The following is a 21,253-nucleotide window of genomic DNA, read 5'->3' as shown; positions in this document are numbered from 1 at the left end:
TCCTGTCTTTGCACACACACCTCTCTCCACTCTGTTCGGCCTGATCGATTCACATCAGCCTTCAAGATTCAGCCCAGAAGCCCGCTCTTCCTGAGGTCTTTTCAAACTAGGACCGGCAGCTTTATTTCCCCTACAATTGTGGACACTGCCACCATGGCTGTCACCCATCTTAATTGAGTATCTGGCTCAATGAAGTGCCACAGTACCCTGCATTTGGCTTTATCATGTCAACATAACATTCGAGAATTGTGCCTCTTTTTCACTTGCACCGGTGTGTAGTTTAGTGTTAAGGGTGTTCTGTTATCATTGTCGGGTGAATGTTCACCTGCATGATTGTTGGGTGAATGTTCACCTGCATGAAATTGACACACACACACACACACACTGGGTGCTCACACACATCAAGATGTAGATTCCTATGGGAAGCTTACTTTAAATCTTACTGAGAGTATTTACAAAGCAAATAGTTGGTGCTTAGCGAATGTCTGTTGAGTTGAAGAAAGAGTAAGTGCACATACGTACAGACTATGGAAAATTTATTCCAAAATATCTTGAGAGCCACCATGTAGCCTCGCTTCCTCGTAAGTACCGTAGAAAGAATGTGGACTGGAAAATCAAAGGTTAGAGTTCATGTTCATCTTCTCAGCTCTGTTTCCCTGAGGAGATCCTCTTACCTCTTTGGACCTCTATTTCCTCATCTGTCATATGAGGTGTTAGAAATGGCATTTAATGCCTATTGAATAGTCTAGATTCCATTTTTATTAGAAGGCCTAAAGTCAAACCACCAGCTGTTTTCCATTAAGTGGCATGAATGCGGGACTCATTTTTCAGCCTCATCATGGAGCACGTTCATGACAAGCCCTCTAGCTCTGGGCAGAGCAGCAAAGCCGAGAGCAACAGATGGACAGAGTTTTCCCAACTGGTGGCAGGAGGCCAAGACCTAGTTGGAAAGCAAAGACAGGGTGAGATGCCCGAGCCAGGCGGGAGCAGCAGTCAGTGACCCATGTCAGTCTGAGCTCAAAGCTCGCCAGATACTTGGGAAAGGAGCATGGGAGGGAGCCGGACAGTGAGCTTTCAGGGCTAAGCTGGAAATAGTCCCCCTCCCAGGAGAGCCTGAGAGAGGACCCAATGCAAGTCATCAAGGCAGTTTCAGTTGTCTAAAGGATGGCTAGGTGGAAAGGTGTTTAGACTTAGTCTGTGCCCCCCCTCCCCCCCCAGTGTAGATGGAAGCCAGGAGGAAGTTAATTTGGGGTTAATCGGAGGGAGAAGAGTATAATCCTGTCTAAATGATAATGCGATGAACTTGCTTATAAAGTAATGAGGTCTCCACTATGGAAGTGTTTCTGCAGCAGCTGGACAATTCCTCAGCAGAGATGAATAAGGATTCCTCAGTTGGGAAGGTTGGACTAGATCCGTGGTCGGCAAACTGCGGCTCGCGAGCCACATGCAGCTCTTTGGCCCCTTGAGTGTGGCTCTTCCACAAAATACCACGTGCGGGTGTGCACGTACAGTGCGATTGAAACTTCGTGGCCCATGAGCAGAAGTCGGTATTTTATATTATCCTCCCCAAATCTTATTTAGGGAAATGCTTTCAGATTTCAGAACCCTTCCTCAGCACACCCTGCCTTTTGTAACTGGACTAAAGGGGTCCATTCATCTGCATGCATCAAAGTCCAATCAAACACAAACAGGAGTTTGCAGCAAAGGAAGTAGAGGTTTATTAATTGAGGAAATGCTGCCAAGCCTGTAGTCTCAGGTAAACTAGTGCTAAAAGACCTGGCTCCCTGATGGCTTCCAGGGGATGGGCTATATAGGGGGAAAATCATTAATCATGGTGGTTAAAGGAGTTGCGGTCCTGGGCTCTACTGATTGCTTGGGGCCAGTGTAGGGAGTAGTTGGTCATTGTATCTTGTGCTGGTGTCAGCCATATTGTTCTGTTTCATGAGGGTGTGGTCTGTAGGGTCCTTTCCCTTTCATGGGCCTAGGGCTGAAACAACTGAAATCCAGATGTTATCTTTAGCTTGACCAAACTCTGTTTCCGTGGCCAACAGATTGTTCTTAAGACAGTTTGATACTGATCAGAAACTGATATCCTAAGGGCTTAATGATTAAGGAAGGGAGTGGACGGACAGGAAGGAGTAAGTAAGAGTCATGTTAAAGAAATGGAGTTTCTACGTGGTTACACTTTGGGAACTCTTTAGTCTTTGACTGTTTCCCTTAAAGTGGAGCATCCTGAATTGGACCTCATGGGCCAGGATGTGGCCTGGCCAGGGCCTCTCTAGAAACATTACACAGTTTTTACAGAGAGTGGACCTATTAATTCCTCATCTCTCTTGCTCTGAGCTGGGCTGTAAAAGCAAACAGCAGTGTGTCTTGGTTCCTCTGGTCTGTGCTCATGCCACCTCAGATGATGGACAGACTTTATTTCTTTCTGGAGTTGAGCTTCCTTTTTTTATATACATTTTTATTGATTTCAGAGAGGAAGGGAGAAAGAGAGAGATAGAAACATCAACGATGAGAGAGAATCATTGATTAGCTTCCTCCAGCACACCCCACACTAGGAATTGAGCCTGCAATCTGGGCATGTGCCCTGACCGGGAATCGAACCATGACCTCCAGGTTCATAGGTCAATGCTCAACTACTGAGCCACACCGGCCGGGCTGGAGTTGAACTTCTGATGCCTTTGCGATAAATCTAATCTAGACGGTGACTTTCAACTTGGGGTGCATTTTCTGTACTGGGAACTTTATGGCAGTCCATCCGTGCCTTCTCAAGAGTCTCCCATTTCACCCCAAATGCTCTCCCTCTCTTTTATTTGTTTCTTTTCCCCTTTTATTTTTCTTTTCATCTATTCTTTCTCAATTCTCCATGCTCACTGAATACCACATTTCTACTTGTTTGTTCTTTTGAAATTCTTTGCCTTCCTGGTATCCTGGTGAATAGGAATGTGGGTGGCTTGTCAGCTCCATTGTGCCTATGAAGAAAAATGCCCAGAGGTTAAGTGATGCGTCTAATTTACTGGCAGTGCCAAGGCTTCCTGACTTCCTGACTTTCCAGCCCCTGTGCTGGAGATCACATGCGTTTGCTCATAACACTGGAGCCACAAAGATCATCAAGCTTTTCTGTGTGTGTGTGGTCATTGTACTGAAAGAATTTACCCAGGGGCCGCCAGTCCCAGGCCTCTGGAGATCATCTCTGAGATCACACTGAAGTGATGAGAGCAAAGGAATTTATGGAGTGCTTCTTGTTTTTCAAAGAAACTTTTAAGGCCATCACTTTCTATGAAGTTCCCCAGAGCCCTTTGAGGTGGAAGAGCCCATGTGAGCCTCATTTTGCAGGTGAAGGTCATGGGTAGAGGGGGCCCTGAGACATGCTAGCTTCTGGTCTACAAATCTTCCATTTGACCCATGATTCAGGAAAATCAGGAAAGGGGAATGAGTTGTTTCCATCTGGTGTCAGGAAATGGAGACCTAGGGTTCTGGGCTTGGCAGTTGGTCCAAGACGAAGTCTCATGCCATGTGGAAGATGGGAGCTGGGCCAGGGCTGGGGCAGGGATACTGGGGCAGGTTCTGACCCTGGATGTCAGGCTAGCTCCAGCAGGTTGGGAGACTGTAAGGCCAGCTGGGAGGGAAGTGTGCAGGCTTGGTGGTCGGTGGGTAGGACAAGGGTGAACTGGTTTTAGCCTCCTGGGGGGAGAGGTGGCCTTCTAAAATCTGGTAGATACACTGGCTGGGGATTCTGAAGTGTGGAGAGGGACACTTGTTATAATGTGAGTCTTGTTATAATCTTGGGTTATTCGTCCATTTATTCCACAAATATCAGCAAGCAACTATTGAACATAAGTAAATCTCTAACATACACTTTTTCTTACAAGGACCTCATATATAGGGTCTTCCCCCCAAAATGTATACACATACTTCGGATAATTATAAAGGCAGTGTTTATTAAAATAAATTTCATTTAACAGCTATCAGCTATTAAAGTGTGTATACATTTATTTTGGGGGGACACACTATATGTGTGTAAGTTTATATATATATATATATATATATATATATATATATATATATATATATATCTCTTATCTCTATATCACCTCACATATATGTATTATTAATGTATATAACCAGTGAGAATACAAAGTATTTTCCTCTTTTTATGGATTAGGAAACTGAGTCCCAAAGAGGGTAATTAATTTGCTCAAAGTCCCACAGTTACTTAGAAGCTGAGCCAAGTCCCAAACCCATGTTTTCTGAGTTTTAACTGGTGCTTCTAACTGCTTCCCATATGGCAAGCAGTTCCTAATGTCAAGGTGTATGCTTTGAAGAGAAACAGGGAAACATTCCTTTGGAGTTATTACTGAAGGTTCTACTTTATCTTTAGAGGCTGGAAAACCTAAATGCAGAGTTGAAACACAACTCGAGCCCTTTTTGTTAAACCCCCAAGGGGCATTTGTGTCGTTGGCAGTCACTCTTTAAGTCAACCCGGAACAAGTCCTCTTCTTAGATTTGGAATTAACGTCCATGCTCTGATGCATCCTGACCTGTGTTGGGCACTCTCGTTATGTGGCCAAGTGGAGCGGAGCAGCAGGAAGAATGGTTTGGGTTTCCTTGGTAAAGTGGTTATGGGTAAGAGGGCTGAGGTCATAGGGCAACCAACCTGGGTCCTTCTGCAGTGAAGGAAGGTTGCTGTCCCAAAGTTCCAGGGCTCAAATATGTGACTCAGCTCACAGCCTGTACTATGACCAAGGGTCGAGCCCCTCTAAGCCCTGCCCGTGCCCCTCTAATAGGCTCTATGACCCTGAGCCCTGGGAATAGGCATAGGAGGCTCTGTGACCCTGAGCCAAGCTGAGCAAGACTGATCCCTGAGAGGCCTCATCCTGTTGGCTCAGCCTGATCCTAGCACACCCTTCCTAATGGACTTCCTCACCTTTATATGAGTCTCTTGCGGAGCTGCCTTGTCGGGGTGGGAGCTCCCTGGGAAGCCTGGTTCTGACCATGAGTTTTTGCCTGTCAGAATGTCTGCTGTGGTGCTGCCTCCCCCTTTCCTTTCCAGCCATAAGCAGCTGCTCTTCTGTGCTTACTTGGCCGTTTTGCCTCATGAGCCTGTCAGAAACCCTGGGATGAGTCAGAACTTGGCTTCAGTCTCAGGTGCATCTTGCACTCATTCACTGAACAGTTGTTGTGCCTGTGAGCTTGTGCCAGGGCAGGGCACCCAAGCATGAACAAGATCCTGCCAGTCCCTGTTCTGGGGTTGCTCCCAACCTAGAATGGAGACCCCAGGAGACACTCGGCCTGCTGTGACAAGTGCTACTGGGAACTCCAACCTGGATCACTGGCCCATCACCTACTCTGGGGGTTGGGTTAGTGCCCTGGTGCTCTGTGTTTCTGCCAGACTCCCGAGGTCCTGACATCTGCTTTGGGAGCCTTGCTCTGCTGTCCCAGGGCCATACTCACTGATCCAGTCACCTATTGCTCTAGAACAAGCATGTCAAACTCGCAGCCCACGGGCTGCATGCAGCCCACAATGAATATTTTTGTGGCCCAGCCTATGTAAAGGTATGTAAGAAACATTTTAATAAAAATTTCATAACTTAATTTTTACAATATCCTGTTATACATAATTATTATTAATGAACTACAACATTCACTAATGACTGATTAGTATAATCATGTTGCATTCATTTTCCTTACGTGCCTTATGTGCAGGCGTACCATTTCTCTCCACTAATACTAGCAGCGAATATTTTAGCAGCCGATTGCCACGACAGAGAACAAGAAAAAATAGGTTTATTTGCTTTATGTTTATTAATTTGTGCAGTTATTCAGTGTCTGGTAAGTTAATGTTCAAGAAAAAGTATTAATTTTTATTAAAATGTTCTATTATTTTATTTATTTATTTTTTAAAATATATTTTATTGATATTTTACAGAGAGGAAGGGAGAGAGATAGAGAGTCAGAAACATCGATGAGAGAGAAACATCGATCAGCTGCCTCCTGCACATCCCCCAATGGGGATGTGCCCGCAACCCAGGCACATGCCCTTGACCGGAATCGAACCTGGGACCTTTCAGTCCGCAGGCCGACGCTCTATCCACTGAGCCAAACCGGCTTCGGCAAAATGTTCTATTATTTTATGTTAACTATTACTCATTTATTTCAGCCCTTGGTATTCAGCATGTCTCTCTCGAAATAAACCTACATTTCTATGAAAATTGAAGCTTTTGTTTTTTTGCGGCCCACATAAACTTAAACCTTATTTATTTGGCCGTGTTAGCCTTTGAGTTTGACATGCTTGCTCTAGAACAACCTCTCCAAGCATAGAGGTTTTCATAGATGGGCAAATGAATAATCAGAATGTGGTATATAAGTACACAGAATATTTTCAGCCTTAAAAAGGAAGGAAATGCTATAACATGGATGAACCTTTAGGACATGCTAAGTGAAATAATCCAGTCACAAAAGTTCAAACATTGACTGATTCCACTTTTAAGAGGTAGGTAGAGTAGTCATATTCATAGAAACAGAGTAGAATGGTGGTTGCCAGGGGCTGAGGGGAGGGGGAATGGAGAGTTAGTGTTTAATGGGTCCAGAGTATCAGTTTGATAACATGACAGTCTGGAGCTGGGGGGTGGTGTTGGTTGCATAACAGTGGGAATAGACTTAATAACACAGATCTGTGCCCTTAAAAATGGTTAAGAGGGTAAATTTTATCTTTAAGTGTATTTTACCACATATACAAAAATGTAGAGGCTTAGAACCACAATTTGATGTTATCTTTGCTGGTTCTGTGGGTTGACTGGCCTCAGCTGGGTGGTTCTTGCGTAGGTTGTCTCATGTAGTTGTCATCAGATCGCGACTGGGGTCGGGATCACTGAAAGCTCAATGGGCTGGTGTGTACAAGGTGCCCCGCTGTGGCACCCCATGTGGCTTCTTTGTCCAGCCTGGGTTTCTACTATGGTGGTGGTGGCTCAGGGCTCTGTTGAGCAGGAAATGGCTGCTTCTAGGTCACTTGGCAGCTTCTAGGTGACTTCAGGCCTATGCCCAGAATTGTCACAGTGTCACTTCTGCCACATCTTGTCCATCAGAGCAGTGACAGGCCCACCCAGATTCAAGAGGGGAAATAGAGCTTCTCTCTCAGGGGAGGAGGGAGAAGGTGACATTTCAGAAAACTTCCTGCCGAAGTGTGGTTGAAGTGTGGTTGCAGTTGTCTTAAAGAGTTTAAATAGGGAAGTCTTCAGGCAGGCACTTGCTTCTCTGTAGACCCCTTTAGGGGAATTCATCTGCATTGTTAGAGTTTGAAGGGCCCTTGTTTTTCACACACAGAGCCAGAGAGAGCTGGAACAAACCCCCCCAAACACTGGCCTCCTGGCTCCCAGGCTGGGCCCACAGCTGTGGGACCTCCCCCAGAGGGACCTCTGTGTGCTCTGAGCAGTGGTATGAAGGTCTGGTGGAAAGATGGGTGTGTTGATTTTTTAAAAATTTCCCTAATTTTGGAATTGCTCAAGTTGTTACATATTTATATGTATGTACATTTGTGGAATTTCTAGAAATGGCTAGGATAAAAGCCAATATGTTTTTGTTCTCTGTAAGTTAGTGCTTCCTGCCTCTGTATTCACCGTGATGTAGACATTTCCAGGTGAGCTTGGTGGTCAGCAACACCCTAGGACTGGCCAGGGATAAACCAAAATGCATTTGATTTGGGGTCTGCACACAGCCCTGATCTGAGTGAGCTTGCCTCTGTGGCATGTGGCCCAGTTTGGGCAGCCAGAGAGGAGACCTGTTTAGCGATGATTAATACGTGTGGAACTGGATTTTGTGTTCTCTTCATGGAGGGAATGAAGCCAGGTGGGAGAAGTTCCCTTAGGCTGGTGTTAACTGACTGGTACATAACCCAAATGCACAGAACATGAGTAGAGGGTGTGGTTACTGATGCCTCATCTGCTGCCCCCCTGTTTCTGCCCAAGCAGTCGCCCCTCCCCGGGTAGCCTCCCTGCCCCTGAGCAGGGGCTGTCCTCTCTGAACAGCCCAGTGCACATCTTGTCCAGGGGACAGCACATCTTGTCCATCATTTGTTGTTTTCTCTGGACTTTTCTACGAGGTTTTAAGCACCTGAAGAGCAGGACTCTATAGTAACAGCAGCCTCTGTTTATGATCTCCCCCTGCATCTTCCATTTTACAGATGTTGCTTTAGTACGTGCAAGAACCCTGCCTCACTTTGCTCAGGCTGCAGTACCAGCATACCAGACTGGGTGACTCACACAACAGAAATGTGTTTCTCACAGCTCTGGAGGCTAGAAGTCCAAGATCAAGGTGTTGGCAGGTCTGTTTCTTCTGAGGCCTCTCTTCTAGCCTTGCAGATGGCCACCTTCTCACTATGTCCTTACATGGTCTTTTCTCTCTGTTCGCCTCCGTGGTGTCTCTCTGTGTGTCTTAACCTCTTCTTATAACAACACCAGTTAGACTGGCTCAGGGCTCAGACTAACAGTCTCATATTATTTTAAGTATGTTTTTATTCTTTTTAAAGTAAGAGGGAGAAGGGGGGGGCGGGGAGAGAGAAACACCGACATGAGAGAGAAACATCAATTGGCTGCCTCCCGCAGGCATCCCAACCGGGGATCGAGCTGCAACCCGGACATGTGCCCTGATGGGGAATTGAACCGGTGACCTTTTGGCACACAGGACGATGCTCTAACCAACTGAGTCACACCGACCAGGGCTAACGGCGTCACTTTAACTTAAACAGCTCTTTAGAGACCCTACCTCTAAATACAGTGACATTCTGAGGCATTGGGCGTTAGGGCTGAATTTGGGGATACACGACTCAGCCCATAACAAATCCTAAAAGTTAACTATTGTCCTTGTTTCACACATGAGGAAACTGAGGCTCACGGAGGTAAAGTAACTTGCCCGTGTTGCTCAGTCAGTTGCGGGCAGGGCTTACACACAGTCTAACTTTTCAACCCTTCTTTCTCAGCCACATGGGCAATGATTCGGGTCTTGGTTCTGTGGTCTGCATGGCGCTCCACTCAGGACCCAGCACATAGAAGACAAAGTAACTATTCGCTGAATGAATGAGCAGTGGGCGTGTGATTGAAGAATTTGCACCAGAACATGTGGAAGGCATTCCCCAAAGCCCAGCATCCAAAGGTGAAGATCCTGGGGGATTTTCCTGGAAGATCTTGGTCCTTAACTTCTCATGCAGACCATTCCAATCTGAACACAGCACCATTAGTGTGTGGGTAGGAATCACATTTTAAAGCGTTAAATATTCTTTCTGGGCCATTTAGCTACTGCCTCCTCTCAAAACACTAAAAGCAATTACACGGTAATTAAGATAAATTACTTGAACAATTTTCATAGCAAAGTGGCCAATTTTGGTTTTCCCCTCACTAAATATTTAAATCCAGAGAGAGATCTTCTTTCTAATTCTTTAACCTTCCAGGACTTTCTACTTATCTTCAGGAGGGCCCTGGGCCAGCAGGTGGAGGTAGAGGGGAAGGAGGAGGTTTGCATATTTAAGATGTGTGATCTGCACCAAGCCCCTTCAGCTAACTACCCCACATCTTTTTCATGGTTTCCTCTAAGAATTCAGAACCAAAATCCAGGAGCTGCCATCTGATAACCATGGGGCCACACCCCAGCACAGCCCTGGGGGCCCCTAAGGAGATAATGCCGTTTCTCATGTCTGTCTCTGAGTGCCTTGCTCTGCCCACTGGAGAACCCACGGCAATATAAATACCAGAAGGCAGCCCTGAAAGCAGGCCTTGTTTCAGGCCCTCAGCCTGCACGAAGGCTCACTTGTCTGCCCCCTGCCCTGGTGGGGGTGGGCTGGATTTTTTGGAGAGTGGGAAGCCCTGGGGCCCTTTTGTGTTCCTGAGACCAAAAGGTAGGTAGGGTACAAAGCGGTAGGCTGTTCCTAGGGCTGCCAGAAACCAGTCCACCAGGAAAGAACTCAGCCCCAGAGCAGCAGAAACCCCAAAAATGGGAGGGGGGGTAGAGGGGGCAGGGAGGGTATAGGGATGGAGTTGCTGAGACATGGACAGCTGAGCCTGGCCTCTGTCTGTTCATGAGCCCCAGCATCCCTGCTCCCTTGGCTTCTAGACTGGCAGCCATGCTTCATGCCCACCTTCTGCTGAAGTTGCCCCCAACCCTGTCACTGTTGACCTAATCACTCAACCCAGAGGTCATCTATCTCTACCCTCCCCAGCTCTTCAAGGGCTCATAGAAACACTCCTTCTTGTCTGGCCGGGGGAGGGGGAGGACGGGGGGAGGGGGAGAGTGTTTCTGCACCTCCTGGTTTTTCCTTGGCCTGTTTTGTGTGACTTATTTCTCCTTTTCTTTTCCTCTTCCTGTAAAATGATAGGGTCCTTAGCTTTGGTGCCCTGTGGCCTCTCTCATTCTCTCCTGCATTCCGCTTTCCCCTAGTGGAGAAAGCCCCCCAGCTCTACATGTGTAGCCTCCGGTTTTCTCTCCAGGTACGGTCTCCTGTTTTAGCTCCTTGCTAGATATTTCCACTGGGATGGACCTCAGACCGATTTGTGACTGACCTGCTCCCCTTCCTGCCTCTCCTGTTGTTACTGGAGAAATGAGTGGGCCGAATTTCCCTGTCGCTCATGGGAGAGGGATTCTTGAGATGCTGCTGAAATAAGCATTTTTAGAGGCCCCCCATGGGAGAATGAGATGAGGTAAAAGACTATTTGGATTTATATTCCTTGGGTTTAAAAGTCCCATGTCCCTTAATGCAGTCTTAGAAAAGGAGCAGCTGTGGATTCAGCAAAGTTAGAAGCAGGGCCAGAGTCTCCGTTCCATGTTGCAGCCGGGTCCAGTTCACCATCAGGCTTGGTGAAGTCCATCAGTCCATTGTGTGGATCCCACACGGCTGTTGGCCACGTGGGCGAATGCAGGGTAACGTGCCCCCTGCAGCAAGAGTCCCAAGAGAGCTAGAGGGCCAGGAGCCCAGAGAGTGAACTCCCTTTGTCTAGGAGTTCAAATATTTAGACTTTGTGCACTTGCGATGGCCACACCTATTCTGTCCACTGACTTGTTCCCAGGTGTGGCTGACAGCTAAGCACCTTCCCACATTACTCAGACCTTACTGGGCATGGGTCCAACTGCCTTTGTCCAGGCCCTTCCTCCATTGATCAGCAGGGAACAGACTTGGAGAGTGTTAAATTGCAGCTTTCTAGCAAAACTATAAATGGCATGTCTATAGTGTCTAGTCTTCCCTTTACTCCTTTCCTGTTAAATAATAACCAGGTCATTACAATGGTATCACTCTGTAGCTGCTTTTCTAAGTGCCGGACTCCCCCTTCCCCCCTGTTTTCTAGATCACCTTTGGTATCCAAGTCCTGTCAAATCTTTTACAATATTCCTTTATCTGGGCTCTCTCCTGTTCTGATTCCCACCCTGGTAGTCATGGTTTAGGAGGAAGAGCATGAGATTTGGGCCTGAGACAGGGTTCGATTCTGACAGCACTTTTTTTTTGAGTGTGCCACCTCAGGCAAATCCCCAAACTCGTGCCTCCGATTCATTATCTACAAAGTAGACACACGCATGTGGACGGACACCCTGCTTGGCACACTCAGCTCACTGACCTCCTCACCAGAGAGCAGGATTTCTCATCTTCAGTGCTAGAGATATTTTGGGCTGAGTAATCCTTTGTTATGGGGACCATCTAGTGCATTGTAGGATGTTTAGCAGCATCCCTGGCCTCTACCCACTAGAGATCAGTAGCATGCCCTACCCCCAGTTGTGATCACTAAACATGTCTCCATATACTGCCAAATGTGTCCTGGAAGTGAAGTCACTCCAGTTGAGAACCAGTGGTATAGACTCATGCTGAGTCAGGGTTGTGGGTGACAAGCATGGTCCCAGGTTTTCATGTCAGCCATAGGCTTTGGGAAGGATTGCCATGAAGAGACCCATAAATGCCCTTGGCCCTGGGTCTTGTCCCGACACTTAAATTCTCTCCACTTTGGGAGATGCCGTCTCCCAAAGGAGAAGCTCTGAGCATGGGTCCAGGCACAGGTCACATCTGGAGGGCAGGGTAGAGGCATGGTCATGTGCCAGGCAGAATGGAGACAGTTCTAGAAAAGGATTTGTAACAAGTTGACCTGATGCCAACGCCAACTCCAGGATCTGGGCTCTTTACTTTCTTGCTGGCTAGAGAAAGGAAGGCTGGAATGGGAGAGAGGGGAAAACAGGAGGGAGAGAAAGAGGAAGGAAAACTACTCTATTGAGTACCTATTATGAGACAATTTACCTAAGAGGTACATATTGCCACCATTTTGCAGAGGAAGAAACTGAGACCCAGAGACCTCTGTTTAACAAATTTCCATAGCATCTATGACAGTGACATGAACCTGGTGTGGATACTCCATCAAACTGTCATGTGGTGCTCAGCCAGCCTGGCTCAGTGGTTGAGCATCAACTTATGAACCAAGAGGTTGTGGTTCAATTCCCGGTCAGGGTACATGCCCGGGTCGCAGGCTCTATCCCCAGTGAGGGATGTAAAGGAGGCCGCCAATCCATGATTCTCTCTCATCATTGATGTTTCTCCCACTCCCTTCCTGTCTGACATCAATAAAAATATATTTAAAAAACAACAGCAGTCATGGTGGTGCACTCTCCCTCAGAGAGCACGCCCATGCCATTCCCTCCCCGCCTCAGGCACGCAATCTCTAAACTCCAAGGGACCCAGGAGATTTGCAACCAGGGGAGCAATGGGCAGCGGCAACTCCTCCTGGACTAATTCCCTGACCCTGTCTCCAAGTCCCCCTTTTTCTCTGACTCCCCAGTGAGCTAAAGCAGCCCAGCCTAGGCTCTCTTGTTGGTTATTCTATGCTAAGCCCTTCCTTGTTTCACTGTCCTCAGCTTTAAGAAACATCCCACCTAAGTGTGCTTTTGCTGTGGCCAATACATTCTTACTTGCTTTGCTGAAAAAACAACAACAACAAAAAACCATACAGAAAGCTGTCATGGTAAGAAGAATAAGATTCTGAAGTCAGAATACCTCCCTGGCCTTAAATCTCTTCTTTGTTCATGTAAAGACTGTCTGATGGGACTAGCCAGTTTGAGTTGGTATCTGTCTCTACTACTCTCCAAATTTAGGAAATGAGCAGATTATTAGAACAAGGTAAAAATAATAGCTGGGAACCAAATTCATCCTGGAAAAGTGGAGGTTAAGGGTCCCAGGGGAGGAGCGGGGCTGGGGAGCTCAGCTAGAAGCAGCACAGATGATATTTGAAGGCAGGGACAGGTTTTGGTGTGGTTTAATATTTTACAAATGGTATTTCCTGTCACAGAGCTGAACTAAATAGCACACATGTTTGTGATTAACTATATGGACTGCAGAACATATGTGTTAATAATACTTCCAGTGCATGTAGCGGGCCCTTCTGTGAGCTAAGGTAAGAACTCTGCAAGCGTTTTCATTTTACTTTTTTCTTAGGGTTTCGTGTTGTCTTATGATTCCTTTCTGTTTCAAACTTTTAGTTTCCCCTTTAAAGGAAACTAAATTTATAGGAATGGTATTTTAAATATTTTCATAGCAAACCTTTAAGGAAATTCTTCAGGGATGCATTGTGCACCCTGGGCTTTCCCTGACTTTGGCTTTGTTTCGGGCTATACCTTGCAGAAGAACAAGGAGGGTAACTTTTGCAGACCTCTAACCATACAAAACAACAGGGAGGCTTTGCAAATGCAGCTCCAGGCTCATTTCTGTGTGGCAGTTGAGGGGTCCAGCACTGGGGAGAGTCGGAGAATTCCTTATCTGGGGGACAGCCAAGGAAACCACACAGACACTGACATGAAGACATTCTTTCTCTAGATTATGCAGCATTGATATAGAGCAGCAAAGTCACAGGCATAAAGGACTAAATTCAGCCCTCTGCAAAGGCGAGGGCGTTGCTGGGGTCCAGCTGTGTTCATGACGCTTGTGTAGGAGTCAGCCCAACAATGACAGCTCTGGTGGGGCCAATGTCAGGAGGCTACTGCTGAGGGTGGTGACGCTTCCCTGAGCTCTCTCTGCTGAACACCCCTTTAGCATCAGTCTCTCCCAGCGTCTGGCAGATACAGAGAAGCCGGGCCCTGGGGTCATCCACAGGTAACACGCTGAGGTGGGGACATAGTCGTCAGTTGCAGAGAATCTGGAATGCTGATTCAACAACCAAGTGCATCTAATCCAATTCTGACAATCTGCAGGATAAGGTAGAACTTCATATTTATACTTTCTTTGAGTGGTTTCTGGAGAAAAGCAAAGGAAACTGCAAAGAACAGCAGAAGTGGACAACTAAGAATGCAGGGGGTTGAGAGTTGGCCTGGGAGGAAGGACAATGCAGGGAGTTACACAGAGTTTGGGGAATTAGTCTGCCAAGATTGCCACTCGAAGAGCAGGTGGCACATCAATGCATTTTTTAGGCGGCAAGTCTGAAAAACTTCATCACTAAGGGTGGGCTGTCCAGTTGATGCAGACAGGAAGGGACAGGAAACAGGGCAGGCTGAGTGACAAACGCCTGTCTCAGAATTGACCCAAATTGATAATGAGCTGTTGTTGTTCTTGAGCCATCATGGGGAAAACTGTCTCGGAGTCTGCCTTTCCCAAGCCTGGGGTGTCCAAGTGGCAGATACACGTGGTGGGCTTTATGGAGAAGTAGGGTCTTCGCAGGTGAGAATAGAATCCTTCCAGTTTAGAGAGCTCCTGGCTCCAGGAAATGGTGGCTTCCACCCCGGAGCTTTCTCCTTAGTGAAGGGTGGAGTGGTGGAAAGTACTTGGAAGTGGCAGGTAGGACACTGGCAGAGTCAGGCATCAGATCTCTTGGGACCTTTGGGGGTGATGGATGGTATCACACATGGGCTTTGGGATCAGACAGACCTGGTCACACTGCGGGTCTGCCTACCTGGGATGGGTCACTTCCGGCAAGTAGCTTAACCTCTCTGAGCCTTTTTTTCCTCTTCTACAAAATGATGATATCATTACCTGATGTGGCTGTGAGGGTTAAATGAGGTCAAACACTTAGCATACCATGAGCACAGAGCGCTTGATAAATGTTTGTTGGTGTGGTTAATTGAACAGAATACCTCCAATTTCTGCCCAACTCTAAAATTCAGTGATTCTTTGAACTGGGGAGAGCAGTATAGAGGTTTACTTTATGGAATACTGAATAGACCATTTAAAATGATTCAATCAAAATTGTATTGTGCTGCACACTCCTGTCAGACATTTGTGGAAAATGATCTAATGAATGCGACATGATCCCTTTCTGAAAAAGCTTCACTCTGACTCTCAAGGAAGATAAGAGTTTTTTTCTACAATAACATGAAAATTTTTATCCCTAAGTTGTTTTTGGTGAGACCACTTTTTCATACCACTGCAACTTATTCATAAGGCTTATTGAAAGTAATTTGCAGTATTATTAATATTTAAGATGTTGTTATTTGTGAAAGATTTCATTTTTAAGATAATTTAGGATAAATTTATTATAAGTTCCATAATTCTTTTTAAGAATTCCAGTATGATCTCTTAAGCAGAAGAAAGGGGTGGAATGCAGGAATTGTATGTAAGTGCAGCCTTTCTCATGTTGGTTGTGGCCTGGGCCCCTCCTTTGCTTATCCAACATTCAGCATAGGGAGTAATTATTTTAAGGCTTCCCTAAATATTTTTGGGGTTATAAAATTCTGGGCACAACCAAGAGAATGTGCTAAGCTTCAGAATGCCATCTGGCTGGGCCAGTGTGGCTTAGTGGTTGAGCACTGACCCATGAACCAGGAGGTTACAATTCGATTACCAGTCAGGGCACATGCCTGGGTTGTGGGCTCAATCCCCAGTGTGGGGCGTGCAAGAGGCAGCCAATCAAAGACTCTCTCATCGTTGATGTTTCTATCTCTCTCTCCCTCTCCCTCCCTCTCTGAAATCAATAAAAATATATATTAAAAAAAACCCAACAAAATGCCGTCTGTCACATGTGTTGGGGTACGAAGTTGAAAACCCTGGTCTGGCCAAAACCGGTTTGGCTCAGTGGATAGAGCATCGGCCTGCGGACTGAAAGGTCCCAGGTTCGATTCCGGTCAAGGGCATGTACCTGGGTTGCGGGCACATCCCCAGTGGGAGATGTGCAGGAGGCAGCTGATCGATGTTTCTCTCCCATTGATGTTTCTAACTATCTATCTCTCTCCCTTCCTCTCTGTAAAAAATCAATAAAATATATTAAAAAAAAAAAAAAAAGAAAACCCTGGTCTGCCTATATCCCTGTTATTCCCCCTGTGAGTAGGCATCTGCATTTACTTTCAGTTTAATCTTGAGTTCAATGTATTCTGATGCTGCTTTGAAAATAGGGAGACAAAAAGCATGTCTACTAGTCTTAAGAGGAAGCAAACACTCCCCTAGAAACCGTTAAACCTCAGAAATTGATTTCTAGAAATTTCTACCATGAATTTCTACATTTTCCTTTTTTATGCCCCCAGTTCAGTCTTAGTGTCTTGACCTGTCTCTGAATTTCGTCTGGAATTGTCTTCTACAAGTTTGCGGATAATCCAGATTGACTGAAAACAGGGTGGGATGGCATCCACATCCAAGGAAAAAGCCAGGGAGTTGAACCAGAGGAATATTTCCTTCAGAGGAAGGCAGCTGGGGACTTGGTGCCAGGAGCCCTGGGTTCCCAGCCCTACACTCCTTGGATCCTGGACTTTGGAGAAGGCTCTTAAATGCTGTGGCCCACTCTGGATTGTCATAAAATTTAAATGAGATGTTGTCTGTGAAAGGGCTCTGTAAATGGTAGGGCTTGGGGCCCTCTGGGAGGCACAGATGCATATTTAGATCCTACCCAATTTGCAGTGCAGAAAACAAACAAAACAAACCCCGAGGTTAAATGGATGCTACTGCTTGAATACTTTAAAAATCTGTGTCTTGAAGTAGATGGGGTGGATTTGCAGATGACTAAAAGAAGACACATTCTATACCTCTAGATTCTGATGTGGCCCCCTGTCCCTGTTGGGGGTGGGGATGGGTTAGGAGGGATGGAAAGAGAAGGAAAGCGCTGAATAGAATTGATTCTAGTTGACTTTGGGAAAACTGACTGGTTGCTGCTTTGAGACTAGACTGGAAAGATGAAGCCATAGAGAGGGAAGGGGTAAAAGGAAAGAAATGGAAATGAGTATAAAAAGGATGGATAATGAAGGGCAGCAAGAGGGATAGAGAAGAGGAGAATGAGGAGCAGAGCAGGAAACAAACCTGCCTTTGACCTTGGAGCTGGAGTCTTAGCCACTCACTCCAGAGCAGCATCTAAGTCCTGCCTTTTAAACAGGGACAAAGAATTGAGCTCTCTGTGGCATAACACAGAATTCTGTTTGGTTGCATTTAACTCACATTACATTTGCTGAGTGCCTCCTATGGAAGTCTTGCATAGGGGGAAGAGTATGGTTTGCATAGATTTTTGTACTCAAGGTAGGAGATGTTTTGCAAGGTGTGCTTTCCAAAGATCAGGGGTCACTTAGAAAGTAATGGGATTGATTTTTTCTATCTGGTTTATGGAAATCATTTTTTTTTCATAATAAGCACGAATCTGAAAAAACCAATATCACTGTTCCAAATTTTGAAGCTGCCCATGAAAAACGGATGAGGCATAACGTTCGGGATCGATCAGAAGAGGAGGCAGCCTGAAGCTGAATTATTTCTTCTCTTGGTTTTTACTTTTTCTTTCTTTTAATTAACCGACTAAAGTAAATATTTACATGATCTTCCACCCTGTCTGAAGAAGTATTTTGGCTGGATTCTTTCTGAAGAGGGTGCCATGGGATGGGTCGATAAATATTGCTTCTGATTTCCTGCCTCTGAGGCTCCTGGCAGAGTCCCTTGAAACACTGCTCTTTCTGCCCCGAAGGGAACTTGCTTGCTGGCAACTCCAGCCCAAGGGCAGTGACAGTGAAATGCCCTCCAGAGAGCCAGCTGGCCTGGGCTGCGCTCCACTGTGTGTTTTTGTGCCTTCAGGAATGTGCGGATTTAGCAAATGACAACACTGAGCGAGCCCTGTCCCCAGCTGAGCCCCAGGCCCTCTCTCTTCCTTTGTGTTGGCTCTTTTCCGAGCTTGAGTGATTGCATTGGTTGAGCCTTCATTTTCCACAAGGGGAGGCAAGAAGGTGGGCTGGAGGGAGAAAAACATGCCTTTCTCATGGCCTTTATTCCAGCAGTTTTTGAGTTTTCACACTAGTAGATCTTATGGAACTTTACTTTCTGTCAGTTTGGAAGTTTGGTCAAAAATCCCAGTGGTAACACAATTTCTGCTTTTGAAAAAAAATTCAACTGGATGTCAACTACCGTAGAGTTGTTTTAGAATTGGAAAGAAACTCAGAGCCGATTCTAGTCTAATCACTGAATATCCAGAATGAGTGGCAGAGCAATGCCCAGCGTTTGGGTTATACCCACCCCCCGGGTCAGTACTGTGTTCCGTATAGCTCTTCACCTCTGATGTCATTAGAATAATTTCAGTAATTTATGTTGTGTTAGATTTGCATGAAGTGCCCTGTGTTCAAATTCAGGGTCTTTTCAAGCTAGGTATATACCCGAGATAAATGATTACATAAAAAACTTACACACAAATGCTCCTAGCAGTATTATAATAGACAAAATATAGAAACAAACCAAATGTCCATCAACTGATGAACAAAGTATGGGATATCCTCACAATGAAATATTATTCAGCCACAAAAAGGAGTGAAGTACTGATTGATACGTGCTACTACATGGATGAGCTTTAAAAAAATTATGCTAAGTGAAAGAAGCCAGACACAAAAGGCCATATGTTGTAGAGATTCTATTTACATGAAATGGCCATACTAGGCAAATTCAGAAAAGTAAAGTAGATCAGTGGTTTCCAGGACCTGGGAGAGGAAGAAAATGAGGTGTGACTGAGTAGGTGCAGGGTTTATGTGGGAGGGGCGTGATAAAAATGTTCTGGACTTAGTGGTGATGCACAATTCTGTGAATGTACTAAATACCACTGAATTGTCTTTTTTTTTTTAAAGGGTGAATTTTATATGTGAGTTGTATGTCAATAAAACTGTTATTTTTAAAAATCTTAGATTTGCCTTTTAATCAGTTGGATGATTTTAGGCAATGACTCAACCCAAGTAATCTCTGCTATGAAATTGGAATAACAATGTACATCTCTCAGGGTTGTTTTCATAAATGAGGCCATGAATTTGAAAATGCTGCTAAAGTGTAAACATCACATATTTTGGGGCTGTCAGTGGGTTATAAGTTCATTATTCATTGGGTTTTATCTCTTCCTCCTGTATTTTCTAGAGCACTAACAAGGTCTGGCTACATAACAATCATTCAAATAAAGACTTTTTGAAGTGATTCAAAAAATGTTGCGGTGAATAAAAACAATTCTTAAATTTTTCATTGTAAAACAGTACCCTGTGTTATACCAGCAGCCGCCTCATACCTCTCATGTTTACCACAATTCTTGATTGCATCATTTTCTCCTGTGCTTGATTTAATCTCATGTTGCTCTGTATACTAACATGCCATACAGACTTGTAGCCTAGGAGCAATAGGCTATACCATATAGCCTAGGTGCATAGTAGGTTATACCATCTAAGTTTGTGTATGTAAGTACAATCTATGATGTTCACACAACAATGAAACTATCTAATGGCAAATTTCTCAGAATGCATCCCCATTGTTAAGCAGTGCATGACTGTAGTCAAATTTATAGAAGCAGAGAGTAGAATGATGGTTACCAGGGTCTGGGAGGAGAGGAAAAGGGTATTGCTGTTCAGTGGGGATGCAGTTTTAGTCATGCCAATAGAAAAAGTCCGAGAGATCTGTTGTACAACAATGTGCATATAGGTAACAATACTCTACCACTTAAAAATTCAGTCTTGCCCTAACCGGTTTGGCTCAGTGGATAGAGCGTCGGTCTGCGGACTGAAGGGTCCCAGGTTCGATTCTGGTCAAGGGCATGTACCTTGGTTGTGGGCACATCCCCAGTGGAGGGTGTGCAAGAGGCAGCTGATTGATGTTTCTCTCTCATCAATGTTTCTAACTCTCTATCCCTCTCCCTTCCTCTCTGTAAAAAATCAATAAAATATATTTTTAAAAAATTCAGTCTTCTCACTAATTATAGGTATAGGTCAGTTCAGATTTCCTATTTCTTTATGATTGGATCTTGGTAAACATTACATTTCTAGGAATTTATCCATTTCTTCTGGGTTAATCAGTTTGTTGGCCCCTAATTGTTCACATAGTCTCTTCTAATAAATTTTAAAAAAATTTCTGTGACATTAGTTGTAATGTCTCCTCTTTCATTTGTGATTTTATTTAAGTGTTTCCCCCTTAGTCCAGCTAAAATTTGTCAATTTTGTTGATTTTTTAAAAAATGTAACTCTTAGTTTTATTGATATTTTTTCTATTTTCTATTGCCTATATCATTTACTTCTGCTCTAATCTTTATTCATTTCTTCCTGCTAACTTCGGGATTAGTTTTTGTTTTTTTTGTTCTTTGAGCTATAAAGTTAGGCTGTTTATTTGAGATCTTTTTAAAAAATGTAGGCATTTACCAGCATGAACTCCTCTCTTAGCACCACTTTTGCTGTATACAATAAGTTTTGGTATGTTGTGTTTTAATTTTTGTCTCAAGATATTTTCTAATTTTGTTTTTTATTTCTTCTTTGACCCATTGTGTACTGTTTAATTTCTACATATTTGTGAATTTTTCAGTTTTCCTTCTGCTATTGATTTCCAGTTTTTTCTATTGTGGTAGAAAAGATACCTGTGTGATTTCAATCTTAAATTTGTTGAGACTTGTTTTGTGGCCTAACCTGTGATGTATCTAGAGAATGTTGTGTGTGCTTGAGAAGAATGTGTGTTTTACTGTTGTTATGTGGAATGTTTTGTATATGTCCTGTATATCCACTTGATTTATATAGTGTTGTTCTAGTCCTCCATTTCCTTATTGATCTTTTGTTTGGATGTCCTATCCATTATTGAAAGTGGGATATTGAAATATCCTTCTATTATCGTGTCCCTGTCTATTTCTCCATTTAGTTTTTTAATGTTTGCTTTATACATTAGGGTGTATTAGTGTTGAGTTTATATATACTTTTAATCATTCTATCTTTCTAGTGAGTTGACCCCTTTATCATTACATAACATCCTTCATAACAGTTTTTGACTTAAAGTTATTTTGTCTGATGGTATGGCTACCCCCTGTTCTCTTTAGATTTCTATTTGCATAGAATATCATTTTTT

General features: G+C 44.6%; 1 protein-coding gene across 5 annotated transcripts in view; it reads left to right on the top strand.

Moving 5' to 3' along the window:
* STON1 (stonin 1) overlaps nt 1–21,253 on the top strand; it is a 43,604-nt gene that overhangs the window by 10,180 nt on the left and 12,171 nt on the right. For 2 of the 5 annotated variants that reach the window (XM_006083366.3, XM_023746940.1), the window contains exons 2-3: nt 8,183–8,323; nt 8,978–9,150. The gene's annotated coding sequence lies outside the window, so the exon portion shown is untranslated. Of the gene's footprint in view, nt 1–8,182; nt 8,324–8,977; nt 9,243–21,253 lie in introns of all 5 variants that reach the window. The other 3 variants (XM_023746937.1, XM_023746935.1, XM_014447434.2) reach the window with 3 other exon arrangements.

Source organism: Myotis lucifugus, unplaced genomic scaffold (assembly GCF_000147115.1).
Source record: "Myotis lucifugus unplaced genomic scaffold, Myoluc2.0 scaffold_6, whole genome shotgun sequence".
NCBI classification, from domain to species: domain Eukaryota; kingdom Metazoa; phylum Chordata; class Mammalia; order Chiroptera; family Vespertilionidae; genus Myotis; species Myotis lucifugus.
Note: the sequence above shows the minus strand (reverse complement) of the source record. Positions and strands in the feature narration are given on the sequence as shown.